Source organism: Euprymna scolopes, chromosome 11, assembly GCF_053919585.1.
Source record: "Euprymna scolopes isolate OS-2025 chromosome 11, ASM5391958v1, whole genome shotgun sequence".
NCBI classification, from domain to species: Eukaryota; Metazoa; Mollusca; class Cephalopoda; order Sepiida; family Sepiolidae; genus Euprymna; species Euprymna scolopes.
In genome coordinates, this window is record NC_136492.1 from 79,986,523 (window position 1) to 80,011,178 (window position 24,656).

A 24,656-nucleotide genomic window follows, 5' to 3' on the forward strand; every position below is an offset into this window, starting at 1 on the left:
GATGCATTAAAATTAACCAACCACCCTTTTCTTCATTGCAGTACGTGCTCAAGATCAGAGGAACAAGAATCAGGGAGATGTAAGTATGTATTTTAAATTGACACGTATATATACTCGTTATGTAGTCGATACATACAATTACATGAACATGTAGACGACGCGATTAGTATATACACGGCTATACAACATATCAATATTTGCTCCTCGTTACCAGTACGTAATAGTAAGTGAAAGTATTTTTTTTAATTTTAATTTTTTTCAACGTATATTTGATTAAAAATTAATTGAAGTAATTTCATGACTTTAATAGATAACATTGTCAAAATAAATCAAAGAAATCTATATACAATTATAAAGTATAGCGATGAAGAAAATTCCTCATAACTTAAATTAATTATTTTTAGGTTAAAAATTCACACTTTTCCAAATACGTTTTGAATCTCATATTTTTACAATCCTTTTTATTGAAAATAGTGCTAATATTATGTTGGTTCATTTTTCTTTTAACTTAATGATTCAAAGGTCTAAAAAAAAGCGATGTTATTGTTATGTTACATGGAAGGACTGTCCCTTATCATGTAAGTAAGAAGATATACTAGATAAGTGAAAATAATATTAGGATAAGGTTAGAATCGAACCCGGTAGATAATAATGGGAAATGGAATGTTGGAAATTAAGTCTATTGTTAATTCTATTAGAAATAGTTAAATATTGTTTATGTCGGAAAAAGAGTTGATTGTCCATTCTTTTAGAAAACTGAATATTAAATATGTCAGTTAAAAGAATGGACAATGCAAATTAAAAAATGTATTGTTTTAAAAATAAGTGCTATGTAACAGTTATACCTTGCTCATGTGTCTGTGATGTAACAGCGCGGACGCGCGTGTGAAAATGCTGAGCCGCGTGAAAAATGACGTCACGGTAGGAGAAAAAGGCTATAAAAAAGAATGTGCGCACAGACAGAAGACCACATTCGAGAGCATGTTTGAGATCACGTAAGAGACGTGGGCGACGTTACAGCTATAACGAGAAGTCATGCGTGGCGGGAGAATAAATAATAAAGACCTTTTCTTAAAACCTGAAATTCCAATTGTCTCGTTTGCGACTAAGTTTACAACGTGTGTGTCTACATGTCAACGCGTGTGTAAACGTGGTATTACTTTACAGTCAGCGAAAATTGCAAATTTCAATTTAATTTGTTTTAGTTTTTTATGCTGTAAAATTTTTTTTTACATAAGATTATCTTTTCAGTTTGTTCTCACAAAGTTTCTTTTATGGATAACAATATTTTTAAAAGGTAATATTAAGCTCAGATTTTGTTAACATAAGCAGATGAGAAGTTAGAGAAATTAAGAAAAATTGAAAAGCTACAAATATAAAAGCGAAAATGTATGTATGTATGTATGTATGTGTGTATGTATGCATGTGTGTTCGCTTTTTCTGTGTGTCTACAAAAGGCTTCTTTCAGAGAAGCGGTCGGTCGGTTCACAACTTTTTAAAACTTTTTATATCACATATAAATCGTAATATCTCACAGTTAACAACGAAGCTCGCCTGTCTATTTAATTTGCTCGATTTCGGGAAGATAAATATTCAAGATTTGTCGCTCGCCGCATGTGGGTTAGTCTTTTTCCTATAACATCTTGGGGCAGAGCATTCAGCAGTAAATACCATCCCGCAGTCAAACTTGACCTCATTAACTCATTAAAACGGGCACCTGCTAAATCCAAGTAATTAAATAAATTCAAACGTGTTTCCGTTAGCATCTCGCGGTGGGACAATGGTTAACGTGATACGTTTTTTTTTCACACTTTAATTTACAACTTTGCCTCAAGGGTTCGGGTTCGATCCTCATACTTACTTTTTTTACCCCCCCCCACCTCTGGAGTTTCCACACACACCTCCAAACACCCGGGCAACGCCGGGTACCCCTCGCTAGTCTTAAATTGAAACAAACTACTCGTTTGCGCAATAACAAGGCTACATGATTTCAATAAATATTTGATTATTAGCACTGATCTATATAATATTATGCTAGTTTCTTCCTTAGTTCGTACTTTAGTTCACACGTTACGCTTTGAATAAGGCCAAATACAATTTTTGTACAAACTGCTTTAATAAAAGACCAATTTCTCGATATTCGGCCTTAAAAAAGCAGTTATGACAACCAATACGTTATGCTTTGTAAAAGCACAAATACAATTTTTGAATGTCAAATTGCTTCCCCTTTTTCTTTAAAAAAAGGCTAACTTCACGAACTGGAATACAATGGACACTATTTTAAAAATATGTTAATAAACTCATATTTACTGTGTGCTATTGCTTTTTTTTTTTTTGCAAAAAAGTTTTTTTTTTTTGGGCTATCCAGAAAAATATCAGCTTTATCAAACATATTTATTTCTTATTCCGTAGAATTTCCACGCGCCATGTTTGTCAAAAAAAAATTCTTCTTTACTTGTTTCCGTTTGAGATAATTTTATTTAATTAATGTATACATCATTGCCATTTTCACCATCACGTCAACCTTTTCTGCTTTCAAAATGTCTTTGGCTCTCGAATTCTGTAAAAATTATAGAATTTAAGCAAAAAATTGAAACTATAATTTTTAAATTAAATAAATGAAGACTTAATAAAATTTTAAATCAGGAATAACCACTAAGTACTAGTTCTGTCATATTTGGATGACCATCTTACTTTATTATATTATGTATTAGACATGTGACGACTGAACCGCAAAATGGTTCCTGCGAACACTAAAAAGCAAATAGCTCTAATTGATAGACTATTTCTTGCTTCGCTTCGTGAAAATTCACTTTCTTCTACACCCCGAAAGCGTGTAAGTTTTCACAAGAACATGGTAACTCCAACTATTTCTAACCAATGAAAATTGTTTCAAATCTTCCAAAATAACAATCTCGTGTCAAATTATCAAACCGACGCGAATTTAGAAACTATTTTAAAGACGAGGAAATAAACAGCAAAAAAAACAAAAACAAAAACAAAACAAAACAAAACAAAACAAAACAAAAAACAGAATTCTCAAACCAGTTGCACCTTAAACAGGATCCTAACAACACAATTTTTACAAGTTCAACATTTTCCTCGTGCTTTTGACTGCGAGGAGGGGGTGAGCGTTAGTCGCAAAGAAATCTTCAGTGACTTACATATAAGTCTACTTTATTTTCGCACACACGGTTTTTACACACTAGCGAGAGTCAGGCGAACACAAACGAATATATGTCCTTTATTTTCTATCTTCGCTGATATATAACTTTTATACCATTTCGTATTGATTGTTGGGGAGGTTCTTGGCAATACCCAAAGACGCCATCATCGTCCAAAAATGTTCCTATAAAGACCAGGAACCACTCAACATACTGTTCATGAAACATACCATGAACATACGTGATTCGTTTAAGTCATATAACTTTGCAATTGAGCAACAATAAGATGAAGACATTTGAACTGACCAATAGCAGAATACATAAAAGAAACTAAGATAAAAACCACTAAGTAGACGAGCGCAGCTATCTTATCTTTTTTCAACACATGAGAAATACACAAACAAGAACAATATTGGCTTTTGGTTTTGATATGTTTCACAAAAGGGGGTATATTTGTTAGAAGTATCTGAGTTATCTTGGCTGCAGTATTCAAGTAATAATCTAGTAAGTCGCTCGTATATGCTTAAGCGTGAGACTTTCGGTGTATCTTTCGACGTCTCTCTCAAGTTGTACTAACAGTCGGTATTTTTTAGTATTAATGAAACTTGGACTATATATGCCAGACATAGCAAGAAACTGAACCATTTCCATTTGACTTGCCTTCGAGATTGTTAAAAATCAAGTGGCAAGACCATATGTTAGGAAGTAGATCGAAGATAAGAAAGAAAAATGTTAAATCATATTGTAGACACGTTTACCGGAACTGAGGATCAGCTGATCGGATATGCGTGTGAGTCATGTGATCAGGTTAGCTGGAGTCAGAGAGTTTGGATTTGGACGTAGACATGAGCAGACGGCTTAACGGGTCATCTCCTCCCCTTCACTAGGGGGGGGGACGAGCTGACGTGTGTGAAAATAAGACCTTAACCACGCAAGCAAAGATTTATTTTCCATTCTTCTGCGATCGATCTGGAAGGTGAATAAAATCTATATAAAACCAATTCATCGTTTTGGAGTGAATGAATATTCGTCCAAAACAAGTCCAGTCTCTCCCCCCCCAAGAACAAGATAAATTCCAGGTGGAAGATCAACGACGCATGAAGAAGGTATGTCCAAAATACATGTACTACACACACACACACACACACACACACACACACACACACACACACACACACACACACACACACACACACACACGCACACACACGCACACACACACACAAAAGCATATGAACAATTAGATATGAACATATCACAAATAGACAGAACATTTAGACGATCACACACACGGCCACCTTTTATGATAACTATACAACAAATATACCAGACACAGAAGTTCTAGCCCGGTCAAACTTTCCGTCAGCACACACCATGTTACAACAGTGCGAGGTGCTGTTGGGCAGGTCATATATGCTGCATACTTGATTCAAAGCTCCTCTACGGTGAACTGTCCAAAGGAAAAAACACACACACACAGACACACAGACACACACACACACAGACACACAGACACACACACACACACACACACACACACACACACACACACACACACACACACACACACACACACACACACAGAGGAGGAGATCAGAAACGGCTCAAAGGCAATCTGAAGATCCCTCTCAAACAGTTCGGTATGTATTCTAAATCATGGGGAAAACTAACGCGACAGATGTTCCTAGCCTGCTGCAACTCACAAAGGAGCTACAATTGCTGAATCCGCACGCAATGAAGAACGCAAGAGAAAACGTGACGTTAGAAAAGACAGAGCAATCAACATCTCTGATACAGAGTTATCCCACCGACGTGCAACATACGGAAATACTTCAGAGCTCGAAGCTATCTTCGAACCCACTTCAGAGCTAACAAGCCATCTTCGAACCCACATAACAATTGCATGCTCAAGGTCATCTTCGCAAGCAATGGACGAATATCATCGTCATTTATGGCTTAACCATCCAATCATAATCTTATGAGAAGGAACCCGGATGTACTCATAATCATTACATCAGGTTTGGTAAAGGCAACAATTCCTGTACGTTTCAGGGTTTTATTTTATGAAGAACTCTTATCGCATATGATCTTGTGCAAGAGATTCAGGTGAAATAGGAAATATCAAATAACTCTTTTAAAATTAGCACTGAGGTTTCATCAGGGTGAGGAATTGATCGTTTTGTTTGGTTGTTTTGTTTTACGACATATCAACCCTTTTCGGTTTATTTAAAGCCGAATCTTAGAAAAAGTCTTCATCCTTCAATTTCTTTATATCTTCAAATATGTATTCATGGTGTTTGGTTTGGTTGTTTTGTGGAGGGGAATTGTTTTTATTTTTGACTTTGCAAAGCATGATTGAGTTTTGCAAAGGAAAATGAAAAAAACAAACAAACAATAACCTCAATGATTGGTGCATTTTAGGTTAGGAAGCCAGTAGAAATCGGTTGGGTAGCCGATAGAAATTGATTAGATAAAAAATGGGCGCGTGTTCAGTTTTTACCCCAACATTAAAAACTACCCGTACAAACAATGAAGAAAATGACACAAAAAGTTTAGATTAAAAAAAAAGACAGTGTACCAAAAATTATGCAAATTCATGAGTACTTTTTATCTGTCGCCTACGTGGAGTATTTTTTTATATCTTTTTTTGTGTGTAAACAAGCTCACACACACTTGATAATTTGCATACGTGCTTTAACGGCTACTGCTGCTAATATTTTCGCTAGCCAGCTAACCTTCGGCTGCTGCTAATTTTCTCACACGCGTCCATACGCGCTCTGTTACACTTACATTAAAGTCAACATCAAAATTTGAATATCACAGTCATACCGGTTAGAAACTGATCAAATTTGATTTTATTTCATAAGAGTAAAAATCTTGAGTGAATTTGTGTAAATTTTGCTGTACAGATTTTCTTTAACCCTAACAGATATGTACGCCATAAAGCTTTTGTGTAATTATATATCTTTTTTAATATGGAAGTAAAACTGGATAAAAGCCAGATAATGTTCTGCTGTTTCTTCTTTTTAAATCCAACTAAGTTCATCATGCAAAAATAGGAATCATCAAAATGATTCACGCTCGATCATAGGAATTCCGAACATGAGAATTGTTCGGTTCCATAACTTGAAAACAATCTGAGGTGCCTATGTCTTATATTGCTCGGCTTTCTCGTAGAACGCCTCAGTCGTCTTTCTCTTCTGTCTGGAGAAAAATTTAGCACACGTGTAACAGAAAAAAATCTTTGTCATTTTCGGTCTTTCGAGGAATCTTGAAATTTTATTTTATATTATGAATAATTAGAAATTATGAATAAGATCAACATTAAATACTTTAATTCTCCATTATTATCCGCATGTAGTAAACAACTGAAAGCAACCATCAAAAATTTGGCAACACGCTTTTATTATCGTCTGGAAACCAATTAAAAATTTGGCTACAAACTTTTATTCTCATCTGGTAACCATATAAAAGTTTGGCTACTAGCTTTTTTTTATCACCGAGTAACCATCTAAAACCTGTTTCTACAAGCTTTTATTAAAGTCTGATAACTATATAACAGTTTAGCTAAAAGCTTTTATTATAGTCTGGTAACCCTCTAAAAGTTTTGCTGCAAGCCTGTGATTATCGTCTGGTAACCATTTAAAATTTTGTCTACAAGCTTTTATTAACGTCTGGTAATGCTTTAAACGTTTTACTACATGCTTTTACTATATCTGATAACCGTTACAAGCTTTCTATAGTCTGATTACCCTCTAAAACTTTGCATACTTGCTTTTATTATTGTCTTTTATCATCTAAAAGTTCGGCTACAAGCTTTTATTAACGTTTTCGAACCCTTTATACAGTTGACTACAAGCTTTTAATATAGTCTGATAACCCCCTTAAAGTTTGGTTACAAGATTTCATTATCATTTGATAACCCTCTAAAAGTTTGGCTACAAGCCTTTATTATAGTCTTATAACCCTCTAAAAGTTTCACTACAAGCTTTTATTAGCATCTGGTAACATTTTTAAAAGTTTGGCAAATAGATTTTATTAGAGTCTGATAACCTTCTAAACGTTTGGTCCCAAGATTTTATCATAATCTTGTAACCCTCTAATAGTTTATCTAAAGGCTTTTATAGTTAGCTAACTCTCTAAAAGTTTGGCTACACGCCCTTAATATAGTCTGGTAACCCTTTTTAGTCATACTTCAAGCTTTTATTAGCGTCTGGTAATCATTTAAAAATTAGTTACAAGTCGTGATTATCTTCTGGTAATTATCTCAACGATTAGATTCAAGCTTTTCCTTACGTCTGGCAACCCTTTAAAAGTTTTACTACAAGCTGATACTTCCCTAAAAGTTTGGCTAACAGGTTTTATTATAGTCTTTTTTTTTTTACATAAACGTCACCACTTATCAAGGCTGATAGGCCACTCAAGGATAAGGGTTAAAGAGTGTAGAGTAGTCAATTAGTCAATATAGTAATCGATAGTAATGGAAGTTCGGTAAATTTGTTAACTTAAGTGGAACGGCTCATCAGAAATTTGTTCACGTTGGACTTGAAGACAACCATATTATAGAAAGCTGGAAAGCAGGAAAACGGAAGACAATTCCACAGGCGTGCAGTTCTAAGAAAGAAGCTTTGATCATGGAATCTATGTTTAGGTTTAGGTACAGATAAAGAGTGGGGAAAATTATTGATAATGTTTTCAGCTAGTCTAGTGTTTCTTGTGAAAGTTTGGCGAGGGGGGACCATAGATTGAAGCTCAGTTGAACACTTTCCATGAAAATAACGATACATCAGAGACAAACTCGCAACATCTCTTCTGTGAGACAGAAGTTGCAGCGAAGAGAAAAGGACATCTCCCACCAGGCCACGAAGTCTATTTTGAACCCTATCAAGGCAGGACAAGTCTTTTCTAGCAGCTCCTACCCATATGTGGCAACAGTACTCCATCCTTGGACGTATCTGGCTCTTATATAGATAGAAAATTGCATCAGCAGTGAGATATCTACTGGATCGATAGAAAGATCCCACCATTTTTCCAGCGGCCTTGGCAACAGATTTGATGTACGTATTCCATTTCAGATCAGGAGTAAAGGTCAAGCCCAGAAGCCTGTCAAAACTTGAGGCCTCCCCAAGACGAGAGCCATTCATTTTAATTGATGCCAGATGGGGATCAGAACGTTGATGATGTAAAGATAGAAGCTTGGTTTTAGATGCATTAAAAGTAACCAGCCATTACTTTCCCCATTGTACAACGTGATCAAGATCAGAGGAGAGAGAATCGGAGAGAACTTGGTCGTTTACTGTCTTAGATGTGCTACCATAGATGGTAGTGTCATCAGCAAAAATGTCTACGAATGATGTAAGGATGTGGTTTGGAAGATCATTAATGTAGATCAGGAAAAGAGTTGGGCCCAGGATGGACCCCTGATGGACTCCAGCATTTATACTGTGAGCTTCTGATTTTCACCCATCAACTACTACTCTTATGAACCTATCAGAGAGAAATGATTTAATAATTGAGAAGACATTTCCAGCAATACCATAGCTGGAGATCTTGTGAAGTAAACCTTTATGCCATACTCTATCAAAGGCCTTTGATATGTCAAGAGCAATTGCCCTAAAACGGTTGCCTCTGTCGAGAGATTCGCTAATCCTATGAGATATAACTGTAAGCACATCTGCTGTAGATCTAGCAGAACGGAAACCATATTGTGTGTCACTAAGAAGGTTATTTTTGCTGAAATGGTTGATTACTTCTCTATTTAACACAGATTCCAGCAACTTACTCATGACGCACAGGAGACTTATTGGCCTGTACTGAGAGGGGGATGAACGATCACCTGAATTCTTAAATACAGGGCATACTGATGAGATTTTCCAGGGTGATGGGAAGCAATTCTCCTTAAGACAACGTTTAAACAGTTTTGTAAGTATGGGTGCTAGTTCTGGTTGAAGGTTTTTGAGTACTATAATTGGAATATCGTCAGGGCCGGTTGCTTTACTGGAATCAAGGTTTTTGATTAGCTTGGCAACATCACATACAGATATTTGTATATCACATAGTGTGTTTTCTGATACAGGAAGAAATATTGGGGGTTGGCGGCCTTGGTCGCAAAGGGTAGAATTGGCTGCAAAGTTCTTGGCAAAGAGTTTGGCTTTGTCTGATGCTAACGAGATTAACTTAGGTCCATTGATGATAGTTGGGATGGAGCACACGCTTCTGTTCAAGATTCTGTTTGCAATTTGCCAAAACTGGTGGGAACCAAGCCGCTGCTCAGCTACTTTGGACTTGACGGACTGAGCATATAACTCTCTTGCGTTCTTTATTACTTTCTTACAATGGTTGCTGGCAGTCCTGAAAGCGGCTTTAGTTTCCATACATCTATTACGTTGGAAACAGTGGAAAAAGTGATTTCTGTGTGCAATGGCAGCAGCACATTCTGGAGAAAACCATGGCTGGCTGTTAGGTTTTTGCTGGAACTTTTTCGAGGGTATGAAATTGTCTATACCTACAATTAACCATTCTGTCAGGTCTGATACTATAGACGACACATCCTTTTTAAACATGGAACGCAGATGAAGATCCGATATAAATGTACGGAAACTATCTCAGTCAGCCATAGTGTATCGATATACTGTACGATGGAGAGGTACGTTTCATTTTTATCTTAATTGATACAACTGAGTGGTCGGAAAATCCAAGAGGAGACAGAACGGAAACTGAACATAGTTCAGGGCAAGTTGTGAGAAAAAGGTCTAGGAGACTTGCATACTGGCCGTCATTCTCGGGCACACGGGTGGGTTCATGAACAATCTGAGTGAGGTCATAAGCAATGGAGAAATCATGACAGAATCTCCCCTCATCATCGGTCTTGTTTGAGTGGGTCAATCATTCCACATTGTGAACATTGAAGTCTCAACATACGTGAATGTTAGCTGAAGGATATGCTAATAGAACTTGGTCAATTTTCTCAGATATGCTTTTAAAGATAGTAACTCCGCTGTTATGGGGGCGATAGAGAGTAAATATAAATGCCGTAGCGTGAGCTAGTGCTACTCGGAAGCACATATAGGGTAATTTAGGATCTTCTCTGGAGATGTCCCTACCACATGAAAAGCCATCTTTTATATAGGCACATATTCCATGCCCATGGCGATCTTGGGGGTCAGTTTTGGAAGTTAGGTTGAAGTATCCTTTAATTACGAACTCATTTAGGGAAATAGTCTGTCCAATGCCAGTTTCACTTAAAAAGAAAAGGTCTGGTTTAGTCTCCTGTAATTGGGTTTCAACCTATGGAAGGTTAGAACCTAGACCCCTGATGTTAGAGAAGGAGACATGGTAGTGGGGATCTACGTTGAAAGTTTCAGATCCGGGTTTAATCGTGTATTTTTTATTGAAACTTGTCACGATGGAATTTTGGAGTTTGTGGACTAGGTCGTCAGATTTGCTTAGAGCAAGACAGAGAGGGGAAACAAAGAGAGAAAAGTAACGAAGAATTTTTTTTGAAGCACATGATAAGATAAAGCCGTAACAATTACCCACTAGTATGGCATCGAGAGGCTCCACCAGAGATTACTGCATGGTCCAGAATCCATTCACCAAATGGCAATACAGCAGCCCCAGTACTTTGCACCTGCTGATAGGACAGCCTCCTTAGTTGTTAATCCAAGGTTCAGGTCCCTGACTATCAGGCGGATAACGTCAGCCCAGATAAAACGTTTACTTCCAGCACCCTTACTAGTGACATGGCTACAAGGATAGACATAGAACAGAAAATTTTCGCCATCTCTGTCGACTGTTCACGCAAAATACTGCCAACCTAGAATACAGCTTTTTCTTCTCCCTTTGTCAGAAAAATCACTCATTAAAAAAATGAGGACTGAGTGACAAATAAAGAGAAGCGAGAGTAACTACAGCTGCCGACAACGCTTCCACAAAACGTTCTCTACTCTTCTTAAAAAAAACATTTAACCATTGATAACCATTTAATAGTTTGGCTACAAGCTTTTATTTACGCCTGCTAACCCTCTAAAATTTTGACTGCAAACTTTTACTATAGTCTGACAACCACCTAAAAGTTTAGCTTCAAGCTTTTATTATAGTCTGGTAATCCACTATGAGTTTGATTTGAACTTACTATATAGTTTGGAAACCCTCTAAAACTGTTACTACAAATATTTATAAACGTCTGGTAACCTTTTAAAAATTTTACTAGAAGCTTTTATTAGAGTCTGATAACCCTCTATAAGCTTTACTTATATATATAAGTTTGGTTACAAGCTTTTACTTTTGTCTGGTAATCGTCTTATATAGTTTGGTAGCCCCTTAAAGTTTTACTACACGCTTTTATTATGGTCTGGTAACCCTCTAAAAGTTTTACTACAAGTTTTTATTATGGTCTGGTAACCCTCTAAATACTACAAGCTTTTATTATGGCGGCCTGGTAACCCTCTAAAAGTTTTACTACAAGCTTTTATTATTGTCTGGTAACCCTCTAAAAGTTTTACTACAAGCTTTTATTATTGTCTGGTAACCTTCTAAAAGTTTTACTACAAGCTTTTATTATTGTCTGGTAACCCCCTAAAAGTTTTACTACAAGCTTTTATTATTGTCTGGTAACCCTCTAAAAGTTTTACTACAAGCTTTTATTATTGTCTGGTAACCCTCTAAAAGTTTTACTACAAGCTTTTATTATGGTCTGGTAACCCCCTAAAAGTTTTACTACAAGCTTTTATTATTGTCTGGTAACCCTCTAAAAGTTTTACTACAAGCTTTTATTATTGTCTGGTAACCCTCTAAAAGTTTTACTACAAGCTTTTATTATTGTCTGGTAACCCTCTAAAAGTTTTACTACAAGCTTTTATTATTGTCTGGTAACCCTCTAAAAGTTTTACTACAAGCTTTTATTATTGTCTGGTAACCCTCTAAAAGTTTTACTACAAGCTTTTATTATGGTCTGGTAACCCCCTAAAAGTTTTACTACAAGCTTTTATTATGGTCTGGTAACCCTCTAAAAGTTTTACTACAAGCTTTTATTATTGTCTGGTAACCCTCTAAAAGTTTTACTACAAGCTTTTATTATGGTCTGGTAACCCCCTAAAAGTTTTACTACAAGCTTTTATTATTGTCTGGTAACACCCTAAAAGTTTTACTACAAGCTTTTATTATTGTCTGGTAACCCCCTAAAAGTTTTACTACAAGCTTTTATTATTGTCTGGTAACCCTCTAAAAGTTTTACTACAAGCTTTTATTATTGTCTGGTAACCCTCTAAAAGTTTTACTACAAGCTTTTATTATTGTCTGGTAACCCTCTAAAAGATTTACTACAAGCTTTTATTATGGTCTGGTAACCCCCTAAAAGTTTTACTACAAGCTTTTATTATGGTCTGGTAACCCTCTAAAAGTTTTACTAAAAGCTTTTATTATTGTCTGGTAACCCTCTAAAAGTTTTACTACAAGATTTTATTATAGTCTGGTAACCCCCTAAAAGTTTTACTACAAGTTTTTATTATGGTCTGGTAACCCTCTAAAAATTTTACTACAAGCTTTTATTAGCGTCTGGTAACTGTTTAAACGTTTGACTTTAAGCTTTTATTATAGTCTGAAAACCCTCTAAAGGTTTGGCCACAATCTTTTATTATTGTTTAGTAACCCTCAAAATGATTGAGTACATGCTTTTGTTATAGTTTGGTAACCATATAAAAGTTACGCTACAACTTATATTAACGTCTGATCATCATTGAAAAGTTTTACTTCAAGTTTTTAATATAGTTTGGTAGCTCTCTAAACATTTGGCTACACGCTTTTATTATACTCTGGTAACCGCTTAAAAGTTTGGCTCCAATATTTTATTATAGACTGGTAATCCTCTAATAGGTAGGATATAAGCTTTTATAATAGTCTTCTAACCCTTTATAAGTTAGGCTGAAAGCTTTTTCTTGGCTTTTTCACAAATTAATTTTTTTCAGCTGCTCAAATGTGTTTTTATTTTTTTGTGAAATATACGTAAAAGTATGACTTGCTCCGTGTGTATAAAAGTATTGTTTAAGCTTAGGAAGAAAATGAACACTACATATGGAATATAAATGCATATGAAAATTGAAATAAAAGACGCATTAAGAAAAGAATACAAAGTTCACCTGGAAGCAAGTTCTAAGTAAAACATGAACAGAGTTTTGTAAAGGAAAAACACTTGAGAGAAACGAAATTTTTTAACAAAACATATTATATTTTTCCATTTTATAGATGAGGAGTAATAATCAGTATTATTTGGATTGTTTGGACTACTGTTTTGATCTTGTTTGTTATTATCACGGCATTTCGACCAATGTAACCTCCGACCTTCTTCAGTTGTATCTTCACAATGACCGTTATTGGTTAATGGCGAAAAAGAATGCTTTCGCTCTTTTTCTTTCCAACGACCTATAGTCGTTAGAATTAATGTGTGATGCTTTTATGAAACAGAAAAGGCGTCGAGTTATTTCCCTTTTTTGTACAAATTCGGGTCCGTACTGATTTTATATAATGTTTCTGAATTTTTGAGATGCTGATTGATAATTACTTTTATTTAGATTGTTCGGACTACTGTTCTCATCTTGGTTTCGACCGATTTAATCTATAACCTTCTTTAACCATGTTTCTTATGTGTGACTGAAAAACGTGAAATAATTAGATTTAAAGATCGAGAAAAATTATTAAGTATCAAACTAGAATCAGCAATAAGTTGTAAACATTATAAAGGACACGTACTTAACAAACTATACTCATCTTAACAGTAACGAAATATAATTCCCAGAACCAATTTCTTTCGCCAATATCCCTTATATATATATATATATATATATATATATATATATATATATATATATATATATATATATATATATATATATATATATATATCCTTATATATATTTTTTTCCTTATATTTTAATATTTTCCAGATTCATCTGCACTACTTAAATGCTCGGTTTATTTATGATGTCTTAAACTAAAAAAAAAAAAACACCCAATATTTTGCTGAGGAGGAGATTTTGTTTTCATAAAAATCTATAGGCTAAAATTATTGTGCTTGACTCAATATCTTTCACAATAAAAAAACATCGTTTCCGAAACGATCGTAAAATTTATTGGCTTGGTTGTGCTCCTTCTTATGAAACAGATGTTTAATTTTTAATTTTAATTTTGAATTATAAATTATCATTAAAAAGTCGTGTTGGTTCAATACAGTTTAAATTAAAAGTTTAAAAGTTTAAGTAACTCCTAAAACAAAGTAGCATTAATCAGTGTAAACATATTAATTTAAATATAGTAAAAAACAACTTTCTATACGCTTGGTAAAACAACTTCAAGCAGCATCGGCTGTTTTTATGCATCAAATCCGGTAAATATAAGCTGTTCTAATGACAACGTTCAATATATATATATATATATATATATATATATATATATATATATATATATATATATATATATATATATATATATATATATATATATATATCGTGAATAGCAAATTTTAGGGTATCATAAATAATTAGCCTAATTTCTGATTCCAAGATGATTCTTTTAATAATTTTTAAAATTTTATTTTCCATTGCTAATGATGAACATTATTTTAAAACCATCAGTAGAATTAAAATATATAGATAATGATAATATCGAAATAGGGTTTAAATTAATTTTACTTATGAAAAAAACAAACAAAAAAAACAAAAATAATGAAATTTTGCATATATTTACTAGGAAATCTATTAAAGAATGCAGTAGATGTGCAGTTTTCCGAAAACTTTTTAAAAATTAAATAAAAAATTCTTAGTAACAAAAGTACTGTAAAACAATATTGATAATTAAATGAAAAGGAAAATATAAAAAAACGTGTCTTTTTTTTTTTAAAGATTTTTAAAAATCATTTATTTCATGCTATTGCGATGATTACTACAGACCTTCTGATAGTTGAACATTTACTTTTTGCTTTATTCCAATGCACAACAAGATAGATAAATCGATAAACGAACAGTTATCGTTTTATGTCAATTCTAATCGTCCCTTTATACAGCTTTCGTTTGAGCATCAAATAATAATATAATGAGTGCCATAAGTAACCGACACTAGTCAAAAGTTGATTTATTTTTATTACGAAAAAAAAAAATAACTGCTGTTCTAATATACTTTTGTATGATAATTAATAAAAAGCTCTATCAAAAAGCACCTATAATTACGCATTGAGTAGATAATTACATAAATGCCATATTTAAGATTAAAAAGGTATTCAACTTTTTGCTTTGTATCATTTGAGCATTAATGAATGCGTTGATCGCTTTCATTCTATGTAATAAAGAAAACCCAACAGCAAGTAAATCGGTCCTGCAAATGAAGGGTTCCGGGTATAGTGTCGATTATTAAAATGATTTTCAAATACAATCATGCAGACGATTATTTTAATTAACAAATAAAAATATCAGTTTTGTAAAATATGTGCTAAAGTTTCTGCAAATTACAAGACGAATTGAACGTAGTAGAATATCTGAAACAGAAAAATAGACCAATAATTGTTCTCAGTATTCATAGCATTTTGGTACAATTTTTCTTCAGGTAGAAAACAAAAAGAAAAGACAACAAAAGTTTGAAGTGTATTTGAAAATTAAATTTATTTTAACAAAATCTTTAACACCAATAAGAAACAAGAACAAAAAGAAAAATATTCTGCCATTTTCTAATTATTCTATTCTTTTTTCTTTTTATTTCAACAAAAGAAAATCTTCTCTAAAAGTCGTCCAAATAATAAATAAATAATTCATTATAAAAAATCAAATTAGAGAAAAAAATCAATAAGCTCATTGAACTGATTTGGAATTCTAACGCACATTTATTTAACGTTATTTCTTTTCATTGGTAGGAGGGACTCAATTCTTCATTTATGAAATAAAACCAAACTAATTGAGCTGAGTCTACGATAGATAACCATAGATTCAACTGTTTTTGAGGGGAGGGATCTTTTTACGAATCTGTTCTATCTTTGTCAACTTTCCACCGTGCAACGCCGGTACACGGGTCATGCTAGTAATTAATAAAATAGTTCAGTTCCCGCAATTCAAATAGTAAGCAAGACTCAACACAGAAATTCACTCGATCGAGCGTTAACAATTTTTAACTTAATCTTATGGAATGGAAACGAAGGGAATCGTTAAAAATATTTTGAAAATCACAGACAAAAATGAAAGGTTTGAAACGAATAGAACGAAAAACGAATTAGTTTCAAGTTTATTCGCATTAGTGAATTTTGTTTACTCTGACAATCGTGAGAAATTGATTGATTTCTATTTTACCGTTTGATTTTTTTTTGTTGACTAGATGCAATAACTAGCACATAGTTACATCACCTGACAATTACAAAATGACAAAATGAATTGGCGGTGATCAAAATGTCGGGAATCGGACGGATTTTTGTGGGTCGACAAGGTTATCAAAATTATGGACACAAACTCGTTTTAATATAAAGATGTAATACACTCTGTTAAATTCTATTTAGTTTTCTTTAATATCCCTGGGAAACGTCCGACTAGTACTGATAGTCTTTTATATAAATAATAACTATTTGTGTATTTGTATGTTTGCATGTCCAACTAAAACCTCAAAAGAATACACAACGATCACCACAAAGTTGATATTGTCTTGACGGACGTTTCTCCGGACGTATAATATATAAAATCTAGAAAAAGTTCATTCTTTGAAGGCCAATTTGGCAAGTCTTTGTTAGGGATGCCTGTTTTTTTTTTCTGGATTTTAATGTAATTACGTAATCATTCTGGAAGAATGTATTTATGAAGCAATTATTTACGGAAAATGTTTAGTTAATATTCAGTTGTGTTAAAATCTCAACAAAAGTGAAACGTTCGAGGCAGATATTAAAAAAATATATTTAAAACAAAAGTGAGGTTCATTTGTTGTTTCTTAAAACTCATTAATGAGAAGTTCAAAATGGAGAAAACAAAAAAGGTCGGTGGGAATTTTACGTAAAGATATGTCAATATCTTGTGACGTCATTGGTTCGGTATATTGGCAACGATGAATCAAATAAACGATGTTCATAATATAAATATTATTATTTATTAATGATAATTTATTAATTTATAAATAATTTATGACCGCGATATAATAGGAGGAGTGGTTCTCATATTGTTGACAACGAACCAGATATTGGAAAGACTGCGTTTTCGGCGTCGAATTATCTTGGATAAATTTTCCAATTCCCCAATCGCTGAAAATACAAATAAAAAGAAACATATTTATTAAAAAAAATTATTTTTCCAATGGAAAAATTTCCACTATAATACATTTATTTTCATACACATAAATATTTGTATCTTAATCCATCGATGATTTCTACTGAGCAAATTGTAATTTTTAATATTCTATATTCATTTACACATAAATATATATTTTTTTTAATTCGGCGATAATTCCTACTGAACAAAATTATTTTTGCATAAATATTTATGAACAAATCGTAAAATATTTTAAATATCAATTTGCTATATTTTACAGTTTTTTTTTATGGACGAGGTGCGATAACCTGTCACATAATTATATCAACTAAAAATTATAAATGGACAAGACGAATTATCGATGATCAAAAGGTTGGGAATCAGACAGATTTTGTAGGACGACAAGATTATCGGAATTATGGACTTATTTTTAATATAAAGACGTTACACACGCTACTTAAATTCCATTTATTGTTTTAATAACTCTGGGCAGTGCTGAAATAATTTTTTTAATTCGACGATAATTCTTACTGAGAAAATACCCGATGAATGTCAAACTTTAAAGATTTTTTCTCCAGATTTTTTCGCCAAAAGAGATAAAATGAAGTATGCAATATTCGCGCCAAAACAGTTGTTAAATTATTTCGTTATTACAAAGATAATGTTTTTTTATTGAAAATATCTCAATAAATCACCGGGTCAGAACGAGTCTTAATCAAAGTTTGATGGCCGATGAAAGCAAGACTATCATCTGAACACAATTAAATGTGATCAATTTTCAAATTATTTCAGCCGTAGATGTTTCATTAATCTATATATCTATTAAGTTGAGTGTTTCCTCGGTCTGGCATTGATATTAAAAGCATATTTATTCTATTTAAAAATTATTAAAACGAACTTCATTTGTAGATATGTGAGCTACTTTTATGAAAGTTAACTAATTTAAAGTTCCTTAACCATTTGAAAACGAGCGTTAATTAATTACTTATTCATTTTTTTTATGATTTCTTAATAGATGATTTGTTTCATTTTACTATTATGCTAAATTCTATTTATGCATAGTTTTTACATTCTGCATAATTGCGTAGAATTTCAGAGGGAAGCCTTATAATACACGGAAATATTCATATATATAAGATGAGCACGGAAATAATATTTTCAAACTCTATCTCCCCTGAAGCTATAAGTCGCAGAGTGGCGCTATGACCTCAAATGATTAGACTTTTTACGGAATGTTCTTTTATGAGTTTTTAGTCAAAACTATTTTTAAGGGATAAAAACTGGATTATTATTGAAAAAAAAATCGTTAACCATTTTTTTACATACACTGTAGTTTATTTTTAAATTTTTAATCTGGTCATGTTCGTGTCACGTTGGTAGAGTGGTACCATCATCAACTTTGAATGCTAAAGATTCAGTTTCGATTCTTGCTGATAGCACCTAAGTAATTTTTTTTTACTTTTGAAATCACGACTCTATATTAATATATACGAAATCGGGACAAATAAAAATATCATATTTAAGCGTATTTTACGCCCGGGCAAATCCCCCCGCTAATATTTTATATATATATATATATATATATATATATATATATATATATATATATATATATATATAATATGGATGTATAGAAGATTAAGGAAAAATTTTTTTTTACACAGGATGAGTAACTTGGCTATTAATGTGGCCTTTTTCCACAACCTATGTTGGCCATAAAATGTTGAAGTGTATCCATATACTCACATACACACATAAATATATAGACACACATGCCTACATATATGCACACATACATAAATTTACCTCCATGCATACATATACACATGCACATGCGCATATGTACATATATAGATATAATTAACAATTAAGTCTAATTTGTTGAAATGAATTGAAAGTGCAATTCATTTTCTTCCGTAATTTTTGTCATCTTCTCTGAAATTTCTTCTGCAAATCTTGTTCGTGACAAATTCTGAAAACTATGAGACTTACCTTTACTTAATTTGTTCATATCGTTTGAAAGTCCGCCTGGGACAATTTGAGGTGGCGGCGCACTGAGAACTCCTTCTACGATGAAGCAGGTTGCCAAGATGAGAAATAGAAGTTGACGAGCCATTTTAGAATCTGAAAACGAGAGACCGAAAAACATGATGAGCAGCGGGAGATTTCTGAAAGTAATTCATGCATCTGAAAGAATAACAGGTAAAGAAGGGTGTCTTTAGATGCAGCATTTGGTAAAAAGTTATTGCTTTCTCCAGTCCCGCGATCATATCAACCAAAAGTTGGCCAAATTCAAACAAGCTTTTGTTTCTCTTTGTTAAAACGTATCGATATTTTGTGATTTTCAAGATGAAACAAGTAAAGCATGCATGGTCTCCCGTGATTGTACAATGAACGAGGTATAAAAAAATTGACTAAGTTCAGCATTTTTCCCACCCACACCTGTTTAGACCCAAAAGTCCCCAGGTGACGTCAAATCCTAGTGAAAATGAACAAACGGTACAGTTTTAGGCCTTAAATATGTAAATTTTAGTTCTGCACCATGCAAAAAAAAAAGGGGGAAAAAAAAAGAAATGACTAAGTCCATCATTTGCCCCCCCCCCCATTTAGCCCCCAAAAGTCCCCAAGACATTAACATATTTAAATTTGAGTTCAGCACCATGCAAAACTGCTAAATAGATATACAGTGAAAATTTTGGACAAATATGATAAAATAGTCTCAAAAATGGAGTGTTTTTATTTGCCTTAAAAGCCCCTGGGGCACACCCAAGAGTTATCGCGAAGTATAGACATACAAAATTATATAGATATCACTTAGTTACAACTTTTCAGAAAAATCCAAGGCATAATTTTTTTTTTAATAAGCACAAAAGTGTGCATTTTAGCCACTTTAACCCGAAAGGCGCCCCTAGGGGATCAACCGGAGTTTTCCTGGAAAATCCGTTCTGTTACTATTTTACTCATATCATGTTTAATGTTTGTGCAAAATTTCAAATAATTCCAAGTCGTAGTTATTGAGAAAAGTGTGGACAGACGAACGGACGAACAGACAAACGGACAAGGGTGACTTTACAGGTCCTCCCTCATTTTGCCGGAGGACCAATAAAATTAATTGTTCAAAATACTTTCTTGTCAATTATCATTAAAAAAACGAACAGAATTGACTAAACAGATTGGCCGATTTAGATTTTACGAAATAGAACATTTTTACTAATGACTCTACATGTATTAAGGCTAAAATCGCCTCAAAGATTAGGATTAATAAGATTGATGGATTTGATAGGTGAATGATGAAGAATATTATGAGAGGATTAAAGATGATGAATAGAATAAACAAAATTTGATCACTAATAAACTTTTGGCGACGAAATGTAAATTTAAGTGATATGAATTGTTCAAAATATTTTACATCATTTATCATGAGAATAATTTTGAACTAAAATTTCAGACGAGAACAGTGCAACAAGTCCCGTTGTTTATTAAACAGATCTATTTCAATGCTACAATATCAGGCATAAATGTTTGTGGTGTCTCTGTTTGGTGATACAATTGAAAATAAAGGCCTATACCAAGATCAAATATAACTTCGAAAGGAAAGCGTGATGTGATTCCCTTTGTCGAATTTGAAAGATCAAAAAATCATAAACAGTGCGGGGTGTTTGAAAATGCAACCATCCACGTCATCCACCTCGAAGAGTATCGTATGATATAGAATTCTAGTAAGACTGGCAGAAAGTGTCTGGGTAGATAGAGGATAATGTCTACAAATGTAGAACCAAAGGAGAAACCCCTTAAATGTAGCATTTGAAAAGGTTGTTCCTTTCCTTAATTGAAACGATTGCCCAAATTTTTCTCTGGCAACCACAAGTTAATCTCGGGCCAAGATCAAAGTGTAGTATCTGTTCTTCAGATGCTACGCATCAATTTCTTATTCTCTGTCAGTGGAGGAGAAATCCTTCACGATTGAGACAATTTTTATTTGCGTTCCTTTTCTCCACGTTAAAAAACGACCCTGGTGCCTAACTCTGTCCCGTGGGGAGCCATTGTAAATAGGAACGACAAGTTGATCAAATTCAAACAAATTTCAAGTGCGTTGTTGCTGAAATAAAACAACACACTTTAAAATACGCAATATGAACTATTATAAAAATAATTTCCGTGCAGATTGAGTTCGACAAGATACACCGAAAAAAGGTCAGAGGTCACATCGGCAAATCAGTTGCGAGAATAGCACTCAAGGTGAGAACGAAATAATAAAATATATCAATTGTCATCTAAAAAATTCAGAAACATAATGTTCTGTGTCAATTATCATGAAAATAATTTCGTTAGTAATGAATAGGGCTGTGACAACAGAATATTCTTTTCATTGTTTTGATTCTCGAGTATATATCCGACACAGACACAGTTAATAAACTGAGAACCACATCACTATATATAAAAGCATATAACATATCAACGGATACACACCCGAGAGTCAAAACAATGAAAAAAATCTGCTGTTGTCTTAGCCCTAGTGATGAAGTAAAAAACATTGTTCAAAATACATAATGTGAATTTTCATAGATATACTAGCTTTAAATGGTTCAACCAGTTCTAGTTCATTATATGACACTAGTTTAATGATATAATATATCCTTCTACTATTTAATAGTTAAGCCAGTCGGTTTCCCGGAATTAAACGGCGATTATATCACGTGTATATGCGGCATAATCACACTGACACACCAGTTTCCGTTAGATCACCGATGTTAAGCGACATTGAGCCTGGTCAGTACTAAATGGGTGACCATTTGGGAAAACCAGATGATGCATGTGCTCTGAAGCTCGGAGAGGGGTGAGCGCCGCCAGGCTATTCTTGCCCCAAAACCCACTACATGAAATAGTGCAGCGTCCCCACGACTCCTGATGGTAAAGGGGCTCTCGGATCCCGGATAGTTGTTTTCCGTGGCTCACCCTATATATATATATATATATATATATATATATATATATATATATATATATATATATATATATATATATATATATCGATGCTTTTAAGGAAAACAAAACTCGGAAAGGGATTTTTTAAAGGAAACAAAACTCTGTGAGGAGAGCAGGAAGCGTTCTAAAAATATCCGTTTCTCGTGACTCCCTATATATATATATATATATATATATATATATATATATATATATATATATATATTAATGATAAAACTCTGTGGACTGTCCTTGCTTGCTTAAATCTTATCTTATATTATAATAAAGTCATATTCACATATTTGTTTGTTGGCACTTTGATTAATATGCACAAAAGTACGCCGTTTCACAAATTAATTTTGGAAACGGACATTTACACGTCTTTATTCTAGCACGATTTCTATATATACTACGAATTCAATGAATCATTTGCATATTAGATTAAAATAAAACTTTTTTAATAATTAGCTCCATGTTATTAATTATGTGTGGTAATAAAATTGTCTTCATTGTTCTATTCAGAAATATTATTTAAAGTTAATTCATTTTCTGCATTTTTAATTTAATTTACATTTAGTTAAATTTATTTTTAATTAGTATCAGACTACACCAGTTGCCTTTAAAACGGAAGTAAGCTTTTTATTCAAACTCTGAGAGTTATCTCAATGAGGTAAACAGTCGTCTTGTTGTGTCCGTACTACGCCTTTTCTTCCTGGATGAGGTTCCATCTTTTAAGGAAAACTGCAAGGCTGCAGTAAAATTTGGAGTCAGAATTCACATCTCTTAGCTTTTTGCTGTGATAAGGCCTACAAGGCAGTGGTGTTTGATTTTGGGGTTGATTCCCCTAGTGTTCGCTCAACCAAGGGCACCCACAAGACAGTGAGGTAGGGGTTGGTAGTGTGCCAGGGCATGTCCACACATCGGTGGGCCATAACGCACTACATCTGGGATCCCCTACTACTCCGAGATCTCCTACAAGCTTAGCCTGGAGCCGCAAGGCATCCAGTTACCGTGTGTGGCCAACGTGGAGGCACTGTAGGAGTCTTCATGATGGAGAGGCTATGTACTGGCAGGGAAGACTTATGCATAGCTGCTCCCTTTTCACCACGAGGTTAGCCAGCGGTGTTAGCTGGAAGCGAGAAGGCATGCAAGCATGAAATTAATACTACCTAACACACTAGACGCATCATACTCCCCTGCCGGATTAAGAATCCAAACGCACGCACGCACGCACGCACGCACACACACACACACACACACACACACACACACACACACACACACACACACACACACACACACACACACATATATATATTAATATAAACCTGACGAATTCTCACGAGAATAAAACACGGGATATTTTGTGTAGCTTAATTGATATATATTTATATAACTTACTATATATATATATATATATATATATATATATATATATATATATATATGGTTGATTTATCTCACCGAAGACGATGGATGAGGGTTCAATATGCAATTTTCAGCAGCTTCGAAGCTATGTGACACCATATGTATAATTACAATCTTGCAGGTATCCGGCACAGTCCTTCGCAGCTGGTGAACTTGCATATGTTCGTTGGTCAAAAACAGTGTAAAAGCTTATATATATATATATATATATATATATATATATATATATATATATATATATATATATATATGAAATTTAAAATTGAGGCGGAGAGACGTAGAGGCTCAACGTTTCGTTCGTCTTATGCGGGCTTTCTCAAGAGGGATGGTCAATCACATCTAGGTCTCTCTTAAATTTCCTATCGTCCGATTTTATCCATTTTAATAATCATCGGTCAAAAAAAGAATGAGTTCTTAAGAAATAAAACGACAATTTTGGGGAATTACGGAACAAAAGAAACACTGAAAAATCTGAGAAATAGAATAACTTACGTGTGTCTGAGAATATTTGTTGGTTTTACAAGTTGCAGTCGACGAAAATGGACGATGGCAATGAAGTTTTGAATCGTGTTGTGTGTGTCTGACGTAAAGGTTAGTTGCCAGTTTTTATAGCCACAATAAGGCGGATCTGCGCAAAAATAGGGCTGGTCTCAAGAACATTTTAGGGCGGTGTCATCATTAAAGAACTGCATAGGGCGGTCAAAACGATAAAAAAATAGCACACGCAAGAGAGAGAGAGAGAGAGAGAGAGAGAGAGAGAGAGAGAGAGAGAGAGAGAGAGAGAGAGAGGGAGGATCAGCGACGCCAAAGAAATTTGAAACGTTATTGTCAACCG

At 33.8% G+C, this 24,656-nt stretch overlaps 1 long non-coding RNA gene across 1 annotated transcript; it reads right to left on the bottom strand.

The window, feature by feature from the left end:
* Window positions 1-15,792: 15,792 nt before the first annotated feature.
* On the bottom strand, window positions 15,793-24,412 carry LOC145287949 (uncharacterized). The gene is made up of 3 exons (XR_013869233.1): window positions 24,314-24,412; window positions 19,421-19,552; window positions 15,793-17,421 (listed from the first exon to the last, which is right to left on the bottom strand). It is a non-coding gene; the product is annotated as an uncharacterized LOC145287949 (long non-coding RNA).
* Window positions 24,413-24,656: the final 244 nt, after the last annotated feature.